The sequence below is a fragment of the Ursus arctos genome, unplaced genomic scaffold, assembly GCF_023065955.2.
Source record: "Ursus arctos isolate Adak ecotype North America unplaced genomic scaffold, UrsArc2.0 scaffold_14, whole genome shotgun sequence".
In the NCBI taxonomy this organism is placed as follows: Eukaryota; Metazoa; Chordata; class Mammalia; order Carnivora; family Ursidae; genus Ursus; species Ursus arctos.
In genome coordinates this window covers 56,971,300-56,988,742 of record NW_026622808.1, presented here as the reverse complement: position 1 = coordinate 56,988,742, position 17,443 = coordinate 56,971,300, and the positions used below count along the sequence as shown (strand labels likewise).

At 33.5% G+C, this 17,443-nt stretch overlaps 1 protein-coding gene across 5 annotated transcripts in view; it reads right to left on the bottom strand.

The window, feature by feature from the left end:
- LOC113256632 (contactin-4) overlaps positions 1–17,443 on the bottom strand; it is an 877,814-nt gene that overhangs the window by 793,886 nt on the left and 66,485 nt on the right. The window contains exon 2 of one of the 5 annotated variants that reach the window (XM_057311888.1): positions 4,894–4,956. The exons of the other annotated variants lie outside the window; for them this stretch is intronic. The gene's annotated coding sequence lies outside the window, so the exon portion shown is untranslated. The remainder of the gene's footprint in view (positions 1–4,893; positions 4,957–17,443) is intronic. 5 annotated transcript variants of the gene reach the window in all.

Sequence of the window (17,443 nt, the reverse complement as noted above, 5' to 3'; positions counted from 1 at the left end):
AGATGCCAACCTCAGCAGTACTGTCCCAGACATGCTGGAGCATAAATGTTAACATGGTAGAACATCATGTAATTGATGATGAAATTACACTTTGCTGGAACCTATTGGTTCTATTATATTGTTTTCTCAAGAATCCATTCATTGTTGGAAGGGATTTGCTGTGGTTACTGTAAATGCCTAGAGGCATTAAATACCTATTCTTGCAGGGGAACCAGCAACAACAGAGAGAACACCAACTAAAATTGGTTCATATTATTTGCTTATGTTATGATCTAATTTGTATATAGAAATGTAACTACCAAACCACCAAAACTGGTGCTGTTGCTACCTTCTCTGAAAATTTGTTTGATTAGCCCACCTCTGTTCACTCAACCTGTGATCAACAGGATGCTTTTTTCTGATACTCCAGTTAGGACAACATGATAGTTAAAAACAGAACGATAATTACTAATCCATGAGAGATTAAAACTTTGGCTTTTCTAACATTAATTTTAAGCCAATCGGCTACTGAACTTTTACTTAACTTACAAAGAGAGCAAAATTATAGGAGGAAATAACACTGGATAAATAGTAGACTGGGAACCTAAGTATAACATGCCTGGGGACATATGACTTCATTTCCCTGTCTTTTCTTTTCTTTTCTTTTCTTTTCCCCTCAAAAATTAATGAAATATTTGTTAGGGGAGTTTTAGTATGTTTAACACATTCTGCTGAATATGAATTTTCAGTATTCACACAAGTTAGTTATCCCTTTATGCATAGCTTAGTAGTGACACCCCATCATCTTTTACAACCCACACATCTAATATATGGATTAGCTAATAGTCTTTAATATTTGGGGTCTTCTAAAACCCCTGAGGTGGCCAAGTTTGTTTTCTATTACTGTTTAAGAAATTAGGCACAATTCATGAGTGCCATTTTCAATACCTAATATATTATTTCAATAATGCATCAATCACTTTAAAATGTTGAAAAACATTTTACAACATAGTTATGACAATTTCCCAAATAAAGCTTTTTTGAAGGTCATGTTGGAATCATTACAGCCAATAGATTTTCAGGTTCACTTTAAGCAGAACCATTTTGTGTTGCAGATAAAATATATTTCACTGATAAACTGAAACCAAACAAGTTTCCTATGTAGTTGCCCTCAATAAAATGTTAACACAATGAGTCCAGCCTAATCATGAGCAGTAACCAGATGGCTAGGCAATATTTGACACATGACTTATCTGTCAATGCTTATAGCTACATACTCAATTCATTCTGGGTTTGACCTTGATTGTCTTACAGACTCTGTCAATCACAATGGCATGTGATTCTTCAATCCAAGGTAAATTTCCTCTATAACTACAATCAGATGGTTGCTAAGGCATTGCTGTCAGTCACAGAGTTATCCCCAAAGGTAGGCTTTCTATGAGTGTATGTGATAGTCAACAAACTTTCAGTTAAAATGCCATCAAAAGACAATTTATGCTGTATTTGAGATAAGTTTGCCAGGCCTAGCTATCAGGAGAGTCCAATTCAAGAAATTGAATTGGGAACTTAATTCAATGGATAAGGAAGGTCAAGAGTAACCCTAACAATCAAATTATAATTGTAAGAAACTCTATTCAAATCAAGTCTGTTACACAATACTTAGGGAAGTCTGGGTCATTCAAAAATCCTCTTGCAAGGACCACCAAATGAGCAAGTGGACCCAAAATATGTGTTTCTGATTTGAAAAGCAAGAGACAAAATTAGTTATCAAAGAGAGTTAAGTTTGGATCACAGCTCACTATTCACTATACAACTTTGATAAGGTGAAACTTTCTGAGCCTCACTTTCCTAATGTGTAATGTAAGGATACACAACTTATCTTTTTGGACTTTATGAGGATTAAGTTAGGTAATGAATGTAAATATACTTAGCGTCATATAGATCTAGTAAAGCAGTTCATAAATGTTGGTTTTTTCCCTATCCTTCTAGCTAACTTTCTAATATAAAAAAGTAGGGGTTTGTTTAGGCTAAACATATTTTTACCAGAGCATGAAATATAAACAGATCGAAAACCTATAAATCAGAAAGCAAACTATACATTATGACTCATATTTCTACCATGTAGATATTGATCAATATAATCAATATACCTACACTATTAATTCAGTAGCCACAAACTATATATGGTATTGAGCAACAAAAATGTAGTTAAATTTGGGGGGGCTTAAAATAACAATAAACATTTATTATTTCACATAATTTTTGTGGCTCAGAAATTTGGGATAAGTTTAGTTGGGTGGTTCCATAGGTTGCAGTCAAGAGGTCATCCAGAGAGGCACCTGAAGGCTTGACTTAAGACAAGAGGATCTGCCTTCAAGATGATACACTCACATGACCAGCAAGTTGATGTTGGCTTTGGCAGCATGTCTTAGTTTTCTGTCCTGTGGATGTCTCCATGAGCCTACATGAGCATTCTTAAGGCTCCACATCGCCTCTGGTTTCCCCCAGAGCAAAAGATCCAAGAGAGAACAAGGCAAAAGCTCCAATGTCTTTAATGACCTAGTCATGGAAGTCATACTCTCTTATTTCCAAAATGTGGCTAATCTGAATTAAAATGTGCTGTAAGTAAAATGCATATCAGATTCCAAAGACTTAGCACAAAAATAGTAACAACTCATTAATAATTTTTACATTGAGTATCTTTGAATTAATGATTGTTTTAAATAACATATATGACTAAAATTAATTTTACCTGTGTCTTGCTGCTTTTTTATGCAACTAGAAGAAAAATTTGAATTGGGCATGTGGCTCACATACTATTTCTAAAGGACCATGCTGATATAAATAGTTGGATCTTTATGGATGTCTAAATGATCAAATTCGGGAACTACTTTTACTATCATACATGTAGTTCACTCCACTCTAAATAAAGCTTTTGAAGATAAAACAAAAACACTGAGTATGAGTATGTGAATATTAAAAATTCTGATGAAAGAATACTGTGGAAAAAATAAAAGTTCAGTGTAAAATTGCTAATGATGGTGTTGGACATGAAAAACACATTGTCCTCAATGACATTCATAGTGTACACTCTTAATAGGGTAATATTTTTTGTTATAGTTACAGGAAGGAAAGCATTCATCCATGCTGAAAGTTGAAGTTTATTGTCTCAACTTCATTGGATGTATGAGGAATCCCATTAATGAAATCTAACTTTCGCTTCTCCTTACCAATTCATCCTATTTGGGGTAATATGGAAATGTCAGTTTGATGGCTCAACTTTACCTACAAAAGAGAAGACCAGGAAGAAAACTTTCTTATTTAAAAAAAAAAAAAAATTTTAGTTCCACAGATAATTTGTATTTGACCAGAAATATTTTAATCATGTGAGCACTTAATAAGGTACAAATAATTATGTGCAATTACATGATAATTACTTTCAATGTAATTACCATGCCTTTGCAGCTTTGTTAGAGATAATCAGATGGTTACTGGTGAACTGCAAATTAATTGATAACAGGACATTTATAATTGCAAATGATCATGATTACCTTTGAGTACTATGAGCACATTAGAAATATGAGTAGGAAGGCACGAAGATCAGGGACATTCGTTTAACAGGAATGCCACAGAATAAGTAAGATTAGATCATAAATCTACTTGTTTCAGTTCTAAGCCAAAGGATGCCCTCTGCCTATGTTAGCAAATTTTTTGGTCCTATTTCATTCAATATATACACAGCCTATTTGGGGTTAGTCTACCAATCAGCAATCTTCTTCCTCCTTGCACCATCTGTACTGTGATCTGCATTGTGTATTTAAAGGGATCTAAGCAACAAATTATAGTTTTAGAGTTGAAAGGTAAATTGATGGGTGTGCCTATGCAAAAAAAGAAATATAGAGGGATGTACTGTATGGTGACTAACATAATATAATAAAAAATATTATTTAAAAAAAAAGGACATGCAAAAAAAAAAAAAGAAATATAGAGGATGAGAGAGAGAAAATGCCTTAGATCACAGTGTGAGAGAGACAAGTAATTTCAGATCTCTTCATTTTCAGTCTGGGATTACATGACACTAATATTTCACAAACCTAAATGCTTCACATACTACCTCATAAGGTTGCTGTACTTACATACTGACCCTCTATTACTAATAATTGATTCAACTCTAAAGCAGTTCTCTGTTTTCACCTCACCCTAAACATTCATACGTGAAAATTTATTAGTTTGATGTTAATTACATTTTTTTTTCTAAATCACATTAAAGTCTAACATGCACCTACTATCATAAATACTATATTCTGTTATAGAACGCCTCCCAAACTTCGTGAAACGCTGTGCTATATCACACTCCCACTGTATGCTAGAATACTTTAAGGTTAAGAATGGCTTAGAATAGTACCCTGGCACATCAGAAAACAAAAAATTCTAAGCACCTTTGTGTAGAGCAATGTATTATATAGTAAATTCAATGGAAAGATCTATGTGTTACCACCCTGGCCCTTGAGAAACTCGAAGCTCTCATACAGTATAAAAGCCTTACACAAAAACATTCAATACCAGGCAGCATGAAATGCATGTACAAAAGTGTACATCCTCCTACAGAATGTCACAGGTCTTAGTTATATCATCCCTGGCAGAAGTAAACAGTAATGGCTTTGCAACAAAGGAAGAAAATGAGCTAGGGCTTGAGGGTATTAAAGTTTAGGAATGTCAAGTAAGGACATACAAGGCAAAAAATGCAGAAAGAAAAATCATGGCATGTGTGGTAGTTAACTTTTATGTATCAACTTAGCTAGGTTATGGTGCCCAGTTTGGCCAAACAGTTGTCTTGATATTGCTGTGAAAGTATTTTACAGATGTGATTAACATATATAATCAGTTGAATTTAAGTAATGATTACCCTCCTACCCTCCATAATGCGGTGGGTCTCATCCAAACAACTGAGAGTCTTACAGCAAAATCTGAGGTTTCCTGGAAAAGAAGGAATTCTGTTTCAAGACTATAACATAGCTGTGTTTCCGGCCAGCCACTTTGCCCTATAGATTTTAGACTCAAGACTGTAACATCAACTCCTGTCTGAGTATCTAGACTGCCAGCCTGTTCTGCAAATTTCAACCTCAAGACATCAACATTAACTCTTGCCTGAGTTTCCAGCCTGAAATCCTACCCTATTGATTTCAGACTTACCAGCCTCCACACTGTATGGACCAATTCATATATATATATACATACATATATATATATATATATATAATTCCTATATATATATATAATTCCTATATATATAAATGTATATCTATATACATTTATATATTATTCCTATATATATATAAATATATATATATTTATATACATTTATATATTATTCCTATATATATATATAATTATATATATAATTATATATATATATATATAATTCATATATATATATATATATATATATATGTATTCCTTAACACACAACCATACAATCCTATTGGTTCTGTTTCTCTGGAGAACCTGATAGAGCTTTTCTTTTTAAGATTTTATTTATTTATTTGACAGAAAGAGAGACAGCCAGCGAGAGAAGGAACACAAGCGGGGGGGGGGGGGGGGGGGGGGGAGAGGAAGAAGCAGGCTCCCAGCAGAGGAGCCTGATGCGGAGCTCGATCCCAGAATGCCGGGATCACGCCCTGAGTTGAAGGCAGACGCTCAACGACTGAGCCACCCAGGTGCCCCCTGATAGCATATTAAAATAAAAGTAAACACACACAAGAATACAGGGAAACCACTGAAAAGTAGATTTGGAACAGAGAGCAGAGGAACACTGAAGAATTCAGAAGTGAGGAACAATTCATAAAGTGGCCACTGAAGATGTGTGATCAGAGGAATAAAACAATCCAAGAGGTACTTTAGGGAGACAAATGTGTCAGTAGTATTCCTGATGGATCAAAAAGACAAAAGATACTAGATGTAGAGGAGAAACCAGGCAGAAGGTTATTATCAACATTTAATAGTTAACCTTCCCAAACCAATAAAGTCTGTGAAAATCACACTGATAATGTTGAATTGCTTCCTGTAATAAAAATGATATGGTGATGGGGGCGCCTGGGTGGCGCAGTCGTTAAGCGTCTGCCTTCCACTCAGGGCATGATCCCGGCATTCTGGGATCGAGCCCCACATCAGGCTCCTCGGCTAGGAGCCTGCTCCTTCCTCTTCCACTCCCCCTGCTTGTGTTCCCTCTCTCACTGGCTGTCTCTGTCAAATAAATAAATAAAATCTTAAAAAAAAATGATATGGTGATGAAACTATACACTTTCATCTGTACATTTGACTTAAGAGCTCTTTTGAAAAAAAAGTTTTAGCCATTCTTGCTTTAATCTTTCTTTTTTCATGATTCCTTAATGGATATACACCCTAGAATTACTCACCACTGCAATTCTGCTTTTATCTGTATTTATATAACTATCTGACATGCAACATGGAAATGGATATGCAGTGTTTATGAAAAAAAATTCCCTCTGACTCCTGAAAGTGATTTTTTTAATTCATATTCTTGCATTCATCTATATGTGACTGCAGGTTTCTTGGGTGCTAGCTACAAAGATAACTCTTTGCTGATTTTCTATTGACTTCTATTTGATACAAAATTTATTTCTCAATACATTCTGGAAATTCAGAGAAGGGTCCAATTTCAGGTTACTGACTTTGCCATGATGTTTGTTTCTTGCATAATTAGTGATAGTATGGAGTAGTTTCTTTATTCTACATTTAAATTGACTTTTAAATATACATCTCCCAAACTATATATCTTAGTAAGTTTAGAAAGCAAAAAAAGAGGTGATAATCTTGGTCCAATTTGCCTGTGGCATATCATGCTAATCTTGTAACACTTTTTCTTTAAAGAAGTCTTATACTAATTACAGTCATTAGTAAATATCCTCCATTATGTGGACCATATGTGCACATCACCAAAACTATTTACTTAATATTTTAAATTTAAATACCTATTTTACACTTGCCATAACCAAGAGAATCTAAGAAACCATGGATTTGACATGCTATTTCTATTTTCCTAATATACATTATAGTAGATACAACAAAAGTGAATCTTAAATATGTCACCCAAAATAATCATGGTACCACTAAGTAGTAAGTATATTCTACTTAGCAAAATCCATTAATCAGTAAATTTTATATCCTTCAGTTATACTCTACCTTTCCTTACTGGGGATAGGGATAAAAGATGAACCATATAAAGTCCTTACTGACTCTTGTTTCCTTTAAAAAAAAACAGGATTTGCCAACTTGCTGAAAGATCTGCCTATCCCAGAAGGCCTTGCACTGGCGAGAGGGTTAATGCATATTTTGCATGAATTTGGGAAGTACGGCAAGTACTTTTACAAGGAAGCTACAGGGAGGCATTTTTAAATTCAACATAAAAAGAGAGTCATTACTATCACACAGATTACAAAATGACGCTGCATTAGTTAGGCTTTTTTTTTTCCCATATATAAGGAATAAGCCACATTTTCAGGTCACTTTCATTAATGAGGTTTACTGTCAAGATAAACAAGTTGGTAAAGAGGGCCAGTAATCTCCTGCCTCTAGTAACTACTTTATCTTGATTTTATGCTGTGCTGTCTGCTTGCCCACAGTATCTGATTACTGCCCTCTTTTTTTTTTAAGTTTACTTTTTAAATTTAATCTCAATTAACATATGATGTACTATTATAATCTGTGATTCATCAGTCTTATGTAACACCCAGTGTTCTTTACAACACATACCCTCCCCAATGTCCATCATCCAGTTACCACCCTCCCCTCCAGCAACCCTCATTTTTTCCCCTAAGATTACTGCCTTTTCTTTATGCCTTCCAGCTTCAGCCAGTCCACTCTCTGCTCATTCCCCCTGTATAACCTGACTGGCCAGTGAACCATGAAGTACTGAGCATAGCTGTTAGCCAGAGCTCTTGCCAAGCCACTTCTTAAAGATCACCTTCCTGTGGGGGCAGGGAGCCATCTCTGATTCATTAATCCACGGTTAGTGAGATAAGTCATATGGTATCAAGCACTACTCAAGCTAAATCCTCAGTATGGCATTCAGGATCCTCAGCTTCAAGCACTTCCCCATGTCCCTAAATTGATTTTCTCACCTTTTTCTGAAGGAGTTTACAATCTAGTAAGATAAAAAGAGATTTGTATACAAACATATACAATACCAGGCCATTTGAAATTCATGTTATAATAGTGGTCTGAAGTGCTACAGAATTCAAGACCTCACTCCTGGTTGAAGTCAAGGGAAATTACTTTGCTAAGAAGGAAGACTGTAAACTGGGTCTTGAAGGATTAGTGATTTCTATGTTTAGAAATAAGTTACTGTAGCCTACATAAGAAATCTCACACAGAAAAAATTCAAGGCCACAGAGAAAATGTAAGCCATCAACAGAAGTTTAGGAGATTGATGACATTCTGAGGTTTCCTAAAGTAGGACGGCAAACCTGGAAGTTACCTTTTATGATCTGTCCAGTAAAGATTTTATTCTTATAAATTAAAAAAAGTGACATATGCATATTTATAGGGGAAAATGGTCTAGTTTTTATATCCACAAGGATTATTACACTTTTACTATCATTTGTTCAATCTGAATGATCAACTGTAGGTCCCCTTTCCACAGAAAAGAGATCATGGTAGGAGCACCTGAGTGGCTAAGTCAGTTAAGCATCCTCAGACTTTTGGTTTTGGCTCAGGTAATGATCCTGTGGTGGTGGGATGGAACCCCGTGTTGAGCTCTGAGCACGGTGTGAAGTCTGCTCCAGATTTGCCCTCCCTCCCCCTCTGTCCCTCCCCCCACTCCAGCGTGTGCACACTCACACACTCTCTCTCAAATAAATAAATAAAATCTAAAAAAAAAAAGAAGAAGAAGAAGAAGAAATTAAGAAAAGACAGGATGGTATATTCTAGAATAACCAAGTCACTGCATCCTTCTGCCCTAAAAGTAAAAACTAATGAATGTAGCCTTTATTAGTCCTTTTCACTACTATTCACCAAACAAATTCAGTCTCTATGACATTTTCTTAGCTTGTAGCTGATAGCTTTGGTAAAATGTATTCAAGATGTGCAAAGATCTGCACACTTTCCCTCAAGATCTGCACACCTCTAGTTGACTCTCAAAGCTTATTTCACAATAAAAGAACAGCTATCCTTTTCAAGAAATTATTTCTGTGGATTCTGTATTATATGTTGCATATGCATAATTTCATATGTCAACCCTATGATACAAGCTATTATTATTATTTCTATTTAATGAATGAGAAACCAGGAAGTAAGTACCTGAGTTGGGCTTTGAACTTCCAATTTTTTTTTTTTTTTTTTTACTCCATTCCTACAACTTACTTGTCATGCTATATCCAAACCTCCAACCTTGGTTTACACTAGTGCACCTCCCAAAAACATGCAATCTATCCCTTGATAGCCATTATAGCTCTATATCTCACAAAAAAGGTCTACTCAAGATGAATAAACCATCACTATAATAAAAATCTGAATGAAGTCTTCTGGAAACTTAGAGGAAGGAGTGTTTAAGTTACACAAGGAAATTAGTTTATGGGATGAAAAACAATTGATCATTCAGATTCCTGAAGACTCTTCTGCACTGGCTTCCCACCATTGTCTTGGCTAAAATCCATCAAACAGCCAGAACCATCGCTAATCAGCAAGTTAGTAGAGTATGCCTATGTTGACATTTCTGTTCAAGCCAAATGGTCTGTTTGCTCAGTTGATCACAGCATCCTCATTAGGAGCTCTTAGCCCATCATATTTGATGAGTCTGGCAAAGTACTCAACTGTATTTGTGTTCTCTTTTGTCTTAATGCTAATCATTGAGAATTTTAACCACTGTTCTGATTAACTGAAAGCCCCAATTTAGACATTCAAGCGAGCCAATCATTTTCATGATGACTAATAATAGCACAAACACAATCTACCAATATACAGATCACTGAGAGTCATTCAGATCTGTAATGCCAATGATACCTGTTCACATAAGCTTAAAATTTCACTTTGTGTCTTTTGCCCTCTATAAGCAATCAGTAACTAAGTCCTTTGTTCACATTCACAATCTCTCTTATTTACCTCTTCTTCCCCAATTCTATTTCCTGTAATCTAATCCAGGCTTTTTATTATTTCTTGCCTGATCTATTCAATAGCCTCCTTCCTAACTTGCCTCTATCCCCAATGTCAGTCCCCTGAAACCCACTATATACTCTGCTGAACAGTTGTCACGATGGATATCTCTAGTCCATCCTTCCCATACTCAGAAACATTTAAAACTGCCTATCACCTAGATAACAAACAAACACGCAAACCCAGAAACAAAGAAAAATTCCAACTTACTTAGCCATGTATTCAAGGGCTCCCATGGACTGGCCTACTAGCAATCAATTTTCTAATCACTGTCAATACATTCTCTGTTTCTCTCTAGAAGGATAAATCAACTTATAATAAAACTTGACTTAGTAAAAAGCTTTCCCCTGAATGCACTCTAGAGCAGTGGTTCTCAAACATTAGTACCCATCAGAATCAACTGGAATGCCTGTTAAAACACAGATTCTGAGGGTAGGACGTAGCAGTTTCTGATTCAGGAAGTCTGGGGTGAGGCTTAAGAATCTGCATTTCTTACAAGTTCCCAGATGGTGTTGATCCAAGGGCAACACTTTGAAAATGACTTGTCTAGACTAGAGTATCAAGATAACTGAAGAGACACTAACGATGAGCATGTTTATAAACGCTTTGGCATGGGTCACTCAGAACACCTCCAAGAATCACAGTTTGGTTTAGGATTTTGCTTAACAGACATACAGGTAGAAAACAGACCATATTTCCCACTGAATTTCTTAACTAAAATGTCAATAGTTCTACTTTTTCCAGTTATTAAAACAGAGAATATTCACCATAAATATTGCAATAATTTAGAAACAAATAAAACTAAAGTTAAAAATCTCCACTCTTGTCATTTTTGCTACTTCATTCTTGAGAGTCTGGTATTTATTTTTGCATCTTTTTTTCCTATACACAATAGACACAGGATTACAAAAATGAGATCACAAATTACCTCCTATTTTATAACTGTTTTTTCCTTGCAAAAATGTAATGAACACTTTTTAAGTCAATCATATAGATACACCTCATCATTAGTTAAAATTGTCTAAACAATCTTTAGTAAGAATGTACTATTACTACTTATTTCATGGTGGACACTGAGGTGCCTAATTTTCAGATGTAATAAAAAAATACAACAATAAATAGCTAGTACCTATATTTTGTGTTTCTGGGGAATGTCTACCTTATAGAATTCAAGTTTTTAAGAAAACCTAACTTATCTTTTCCTGCTTTTATAGTTCTTAGATTTGGATCATGCTAAGGTGGTACCTCCCCAAAAGTTAAAAATATTTTATATTTTCATCTAGTAGTGTGTGATTTTTTTTATATTTAAATTTCAGGCTAACGTAAATTTTTTGTTTGGAGTCTTGATCCAGTAAACAAATGGGCTTTTTGTAGTGTGTGTTATTAATCCATACTACTATATATTTTATTTGACATATTTAATAAACTCTTAAATTTCTAACTATAATTTATTGTTTCTATTAATCTATATGTGCACAAATTTTTACTATACAGTTTTTTTTAACTATTTGGCATTTTTAATTCACTTTTACATCTAATAAAGTCCTCCACATCCCTCTTCTACCATGTTCTATTTATAAATACCTTATACTTTCCTAGCCATTTTTCCTCCAGATCAAATTTTGATTCATTGTTTAAGTTTTGCCTACCCTAAATCGAAGTACAAAAATAAATAAACCGTTGAGATTTTTGTTTGAACTTCAATAAATTTACATATTAATTTGTACACAACTGACATCCTTGAAAGGATAGTCATTCGATTTTAAGAGGATGCTGTGCTTTGTTAAGCATTTATTTTATGTTATTTAATAAATGGTAATACTTTTCTTCATGTAGGTCTTGAACATTTCCTGTTAATTTTATTTCTATTTCTATTTGTTTTCCTATGAATATAATAGTATTTCCTTCACATTTCTGATTGTTATAAGCTACTGGTTTTATCTCTTATCTAACTATATTATTAAACTCATCAGTTCTTAAAATTTTTAAGTAATTGTAAAACTTCTGTTGTATAACACAAATATAATCTGAAAATAGTAATATATCCTTTCCCATTATTTATTCTAAATGTTGTTTCCATTTGACTTTCTACAATCTTCACAGAATTATTGACTAAGCATTGATAAAAGGCATTTCTGTCCTCTTTTTGATTTTGAACAGGAATGCTTTTAGTGTTTACAATAAATTGCCACGTTTACTACTATTCTTCATAAGTATCCTCAAATGGAATCTTGCTAACATATTTTATTTTATTTTTTCTAGTTTACTAAGAGCTTTATTTGGGAGTGCCTATATAATCTTATCAAAAGTCTTTTAACCTTTATCAAAATAATACCATGGAACTTATTATTTATCTTTTAATGGATTGTAATGAATTACATTAACATACCTCTGAATACTGAAATCTTCAGACATTTTTAGGATAAATGCATTTGGTAAATTTATATCATTCTTTTAATGTAATGGTAACTTTGAGGCATTAATATTTACATCAGCAATCATAAGGCAAATGGCCTACTTTGTTGTTACCTCATACAGCCTTTCTCAAATTAAATAATGTATTTATGTTAGACTCTCAAAACATAAACTTTAAATGAGATAGAAACGTGTTTTCAGTTAGTTTAAAAATTCTGAAACATTTAAAATCACTTAGTGATGATTTGTTTCCTGAGCTGTTTGTTTGTTTCAAGATTCTATTTAAATTCTAGTTAGTTAACATATAGTGTAATATCGGTCTCCAGAGTAGAATTTAGTGCTTCATCACTTACATATAATACCCAGTGCTCCTCACAAGTGCCCTCCTTAATAACTATCACCCATTTAACCCATCCCCTTGACTACCACCCCTCTATCAACCCTGTTTATTCTTTATAGTTAAGAGTCTCTTATGGTTTGCCTCCCTCTCTTTTTTTTTACCCCTCCCCTATCTTAATCTGTTTTGTTTCTTGCACTTAACTATAAAGCCACGTGTTTCTGTGCATTTTTGTGGAACTGCAAGTAAATCTAAGATGACATTTTTCATTTTTTCCCCCAGGTAATTCATTTAATTGGTACAGTTCTTTCGAAGAAAACTGCCCATTCTGTCTGCATGTAAACATCCATAAAATCACTGATGATTTTGAAAATGTATTATATAGCTCAGGTCCTATCCATTTTATATTTTAATTTACATATTTGTGGACTTCTCATTTTTCTCAATCAGACATGACAAAGTTTTGTTGTTGATTTTACCAGTCTTTTCAAAACATGGGCTATTTTTAATTCTCTATAATTTGTAGGCAAACAAGTCACTAATTTTTGCTTTTTACATACTAATTACTTTTTACTAATTTCTCCTATTTTGTAATGTTTGTTTTCTAATTCATAAGTTAAATATTTTGTTTACTTAATTTCAATCCTTAATATTTAAAAAAATACAATAATGTTCATTAAAAAAATCTATGTATAAACAGCTGACCACATGTTAGATTACTTAGTATTTTCTCTATTTTTGGCCATTTTTTTAAGATAGTAAAAATTTTGTCAGGATTTCCTCTTTAACCCAAGAGCCATTCAGAAGTTGTCTTTTTTCTTTTAATTTCCAAGTAATTCTGCTTTTTCTACTTGATAACTTACATTTCTATTGCTAATTAGAGAATATTCCTCAGGTTTTTAAATTTCTAAATGTGAAACTTCCTTTAGATCTATTATATGACCGATTTTCACAAACATTCCACTAATACTTTTTAAAGAATGTAAAGGCTGTTTGTAGTGTATAATGTTATACCTTTTATTCAAATCAGGGATCCTCAAATGAGAAAACGGAAATAGCACATACTACAATAACCCAAAATGTCATAACAAATGGATGAAGAGAGATGTGTGAACAAAGAAGTGTTTTATTGTAATGCTTTAGTTTTTTGTTTTTTGTCTTTTTTAAGATTTATTTATTTATTTGAGAGAGAGAGAGAGAAAAAGCATGCGCCAGCAGAGGGAAGGGTAAAAGGAGAAAATCTTCAAGCAGACTCCCTGCTGAGCGAGGAGCCCTGCACTGGGCTCAGTCCCAGGACCCAAGAGATCATGACCTGAAGGGTCCAGACGCTAAACCAACTAAGCCACCCAGGTGTGCCTGCTTTAGTTTATTTTTAGTCACCAAATCAGTTTTATTTTAAAATCGGAATGATATTAGAAAAGGTAGAAGTTTATGTTTTCAAAGAAGAGGTATGAACTTAAAATTGTAGAAAACATTACATTATTTATTTTGAATTTCTTTAGTACAATTCTAGGAGATGTGTTAATATTTCCCAGACTGGTAGCACTTGTGTTAATTTTTCCATGGATTTTTAAGTTTCATATTCATCATACTTTAATGCATGTTTTTCAGTGCTTAAAGGTTTAATGCTACTATATCTTGTTTAATGGTTGAATTTAAAATATTCGTGTGTGCCAACTAACGATTACTTTGAAGTAATTGGTATAATAACCCTGATTTTTTTCTTTTTCTTTTTTCTGGTGGTGATGGTGACAGAGGCTCTTATATCTTTGCACATCCATTCATTCCATGAGTTGACAACCATTTTTGGACCACATGCTCAACCATGCTAAGTGCTAGTACTATAATTCTGAATAATCTGATTATTTTGGTGCCATTTTCTTTAAACGTGTCTTTTAAACAGCATGTAACTAGGTTATGTTTTTCACCTAATGTAACAATATGTTTTGGAATTAAGATTTAATTTAGCATCTTGAGAATAATTTGCATATATTCTATAACTTTATATTAGTTTTTGTGTTTATATTTTCTTGTTCCTTTCCACAAAATTTTTACTATATTGTCAAAGATTTATTTTCCTCCTTGTTTATTATTTTCCATTCTCTAGCCATATGGATCTCTTCAGCTTATCTATACTATACTTAGTTATCTTAAAATACATAAGTATATACAACATATCAGTGCTCAATAATTAAACTGTCTCTGAGAGTTCTCCTTCAAGAACAACACTGGCATTTACAGGCTTCTATTTCTTCAGTGATCCCTTCACGCTACACTCCCCTTCTCACTCTAATTGATACACTGTCTACTTCCGAAATAAGGTAGGATTTTAGTTTTAGAAAAAAAAATTATCCACATTGTATTCTTTCTAGTTAGATATCTTGTCTAAAACATCACATTAACATTCCATGACTACATTATCAACAACAACTTAGTTATGTAAGTTACTGAACTCATTAGTCACAGGTTACCAAATTTGGCTGGGTGTTAAATCATTTGGGGAACTTATTTAAAAAAATAGACTGCTGGGCTTTATCTCAGGTTTATATATTTCATCCCTAACTGCGGACTCTAAGAAAGCATTAAAGTCTGATTAGGTGATTTTAATGCAAAAGCCCAGGGCAGCATTTGTGACCATTATATCACGTCCTGCTCATTCATGACATATTCTGATATTTTTAGTTTGGGTATGGTACTTCATTACATTTCCCCTCCCCTCTTTTTTCCTTTTTCTCTTTCTCTTTGTCCTCCCCCTCTCTCGGCTCCTCCTTCAGGCACAATTCATTTGTAGAATACTTTGAGTCCTTTTATTTATCAAAATGTACGTTCCCTTCCTACATGAGCAAATAGCGTCTGATTAAAGAATACCAGGGCTGTAACTCTTTTAACTCAGAGTTATGTTGCACTGTCCTCCAGCATTTTGTGTTACAGATGAGAAATTAGGTAACAAATTCTCATTTCTTTTAAGTAACCTATTTTTTGTGTGTCAACTTTTCTATGAATTTTCTTTTCATCCTTGGAATTCAAAATTTTCACCATCATATGTCTAAAAGTTTGTATTTTCATTAATCTTCACCAGGCTGTGGTGAGTTCATTTAATGTGAAGGATTTAAGAATTAGTTCCACTTAGGGGAAATGGTAATCTACTAATTTGTCCTCCTTCCTCACATCTGTTCTCTATTCCTAAAACTCCTACCATTAGCTATGAGATGAGCCCCAGAACCTACCTTACATGTTTCATCTCCTTTATAAACTTTTTACTTGCATTTATGCTCATTTTGCCTCCTTCCCTTAATTAATTTGGTTTCCAATAATATCCTTTCTGATATTTATCGTTTCTACTAAGGTAGATGATTTTTTTTCCCTACCAATCTCCTTTTTATTTTTGCTTAATTTTTAATGTTTCCTATTTTTTTTTAATGGTTGCTTTTGTTTGATAAATGCAATAGTCTCTTCTGTCTGTGTCTGACTGGAAACTTCAATTGGTATATCATTTTCGTCCTCTCCTATATAAAGCTTTAAACTTTCTCAAAACAATTGTGGTATGAACTGTGACAGGTCACATGGCCAGTAGGTAGCAAGAGACTCTTTCTCCATTCCCTAAGTTTGGCAAATACTGTGGAGCCAATAAACAGGTCACAACAGCTAACTCACACCTCTTTTTTGCATGCTGGTAGATTTAACATGCTTCAAAATTTCAACTATATAGGGACCTTTAATGATTTCCCAGTTGTAGGGCACAATTTTCCGTACTACATTATGTGGTGGAAAGTTGAGGAAAGAAAAGAAAGTCCAAAACAAAGCAAAACAAAACAAAAAACCTGATTAAAGTGACATCATGGTCTTATGCCCGAATATTTCACAATGAAAGGATTTTAAATTTTTTTAAATGCAAATATACATATATGTATACAATATCTAACACTAAAAATGAATATTTTTCAATACAATGAACAGAATTCTGAACACAAAATAATTCTTGATCAGATAGGAATCTCAAGGAAGTAAATAAAAATGAATAATACAAGTGAAAATCAAGTTCAAATTATAATATGCTGAAATGGATAAAATACATATAAGAAAACTACACTAAATTATGTGGTATTTTATTTTGCCCTCATTCACACCTACACTATATTTAGTCTGAAACTTGGGTTCTCACTGAAAAAGAATAAAACTAAACAAAAAATAAAACATTTGAGACACTGGTAAAAGATGCAAGATCAATATTTTATGTAGAAGCAGCCATGGTTTTAGCTTAGTTTCAGATGTAAATTTCTAATCAATCAATTTATACCACAGAACTGAAACTGAGACAGAGTATTCTAGGCTTTTATTAAAAAGTGATTAATTTAGTTGACCCAAGTAGTTTCTGGAATTACTGTCAATGAAGAACACTAAATCCACCAAAACAATAAGAAAAAAAAAATACCTCAATTCTGATTAAGATACACGCAAATCTCATAATTCACAACTTTAGTAAATTAACTCTTTATATCTATGGTCTTATACTTACTTCTATTTGAAATAGAAATGTCTTCT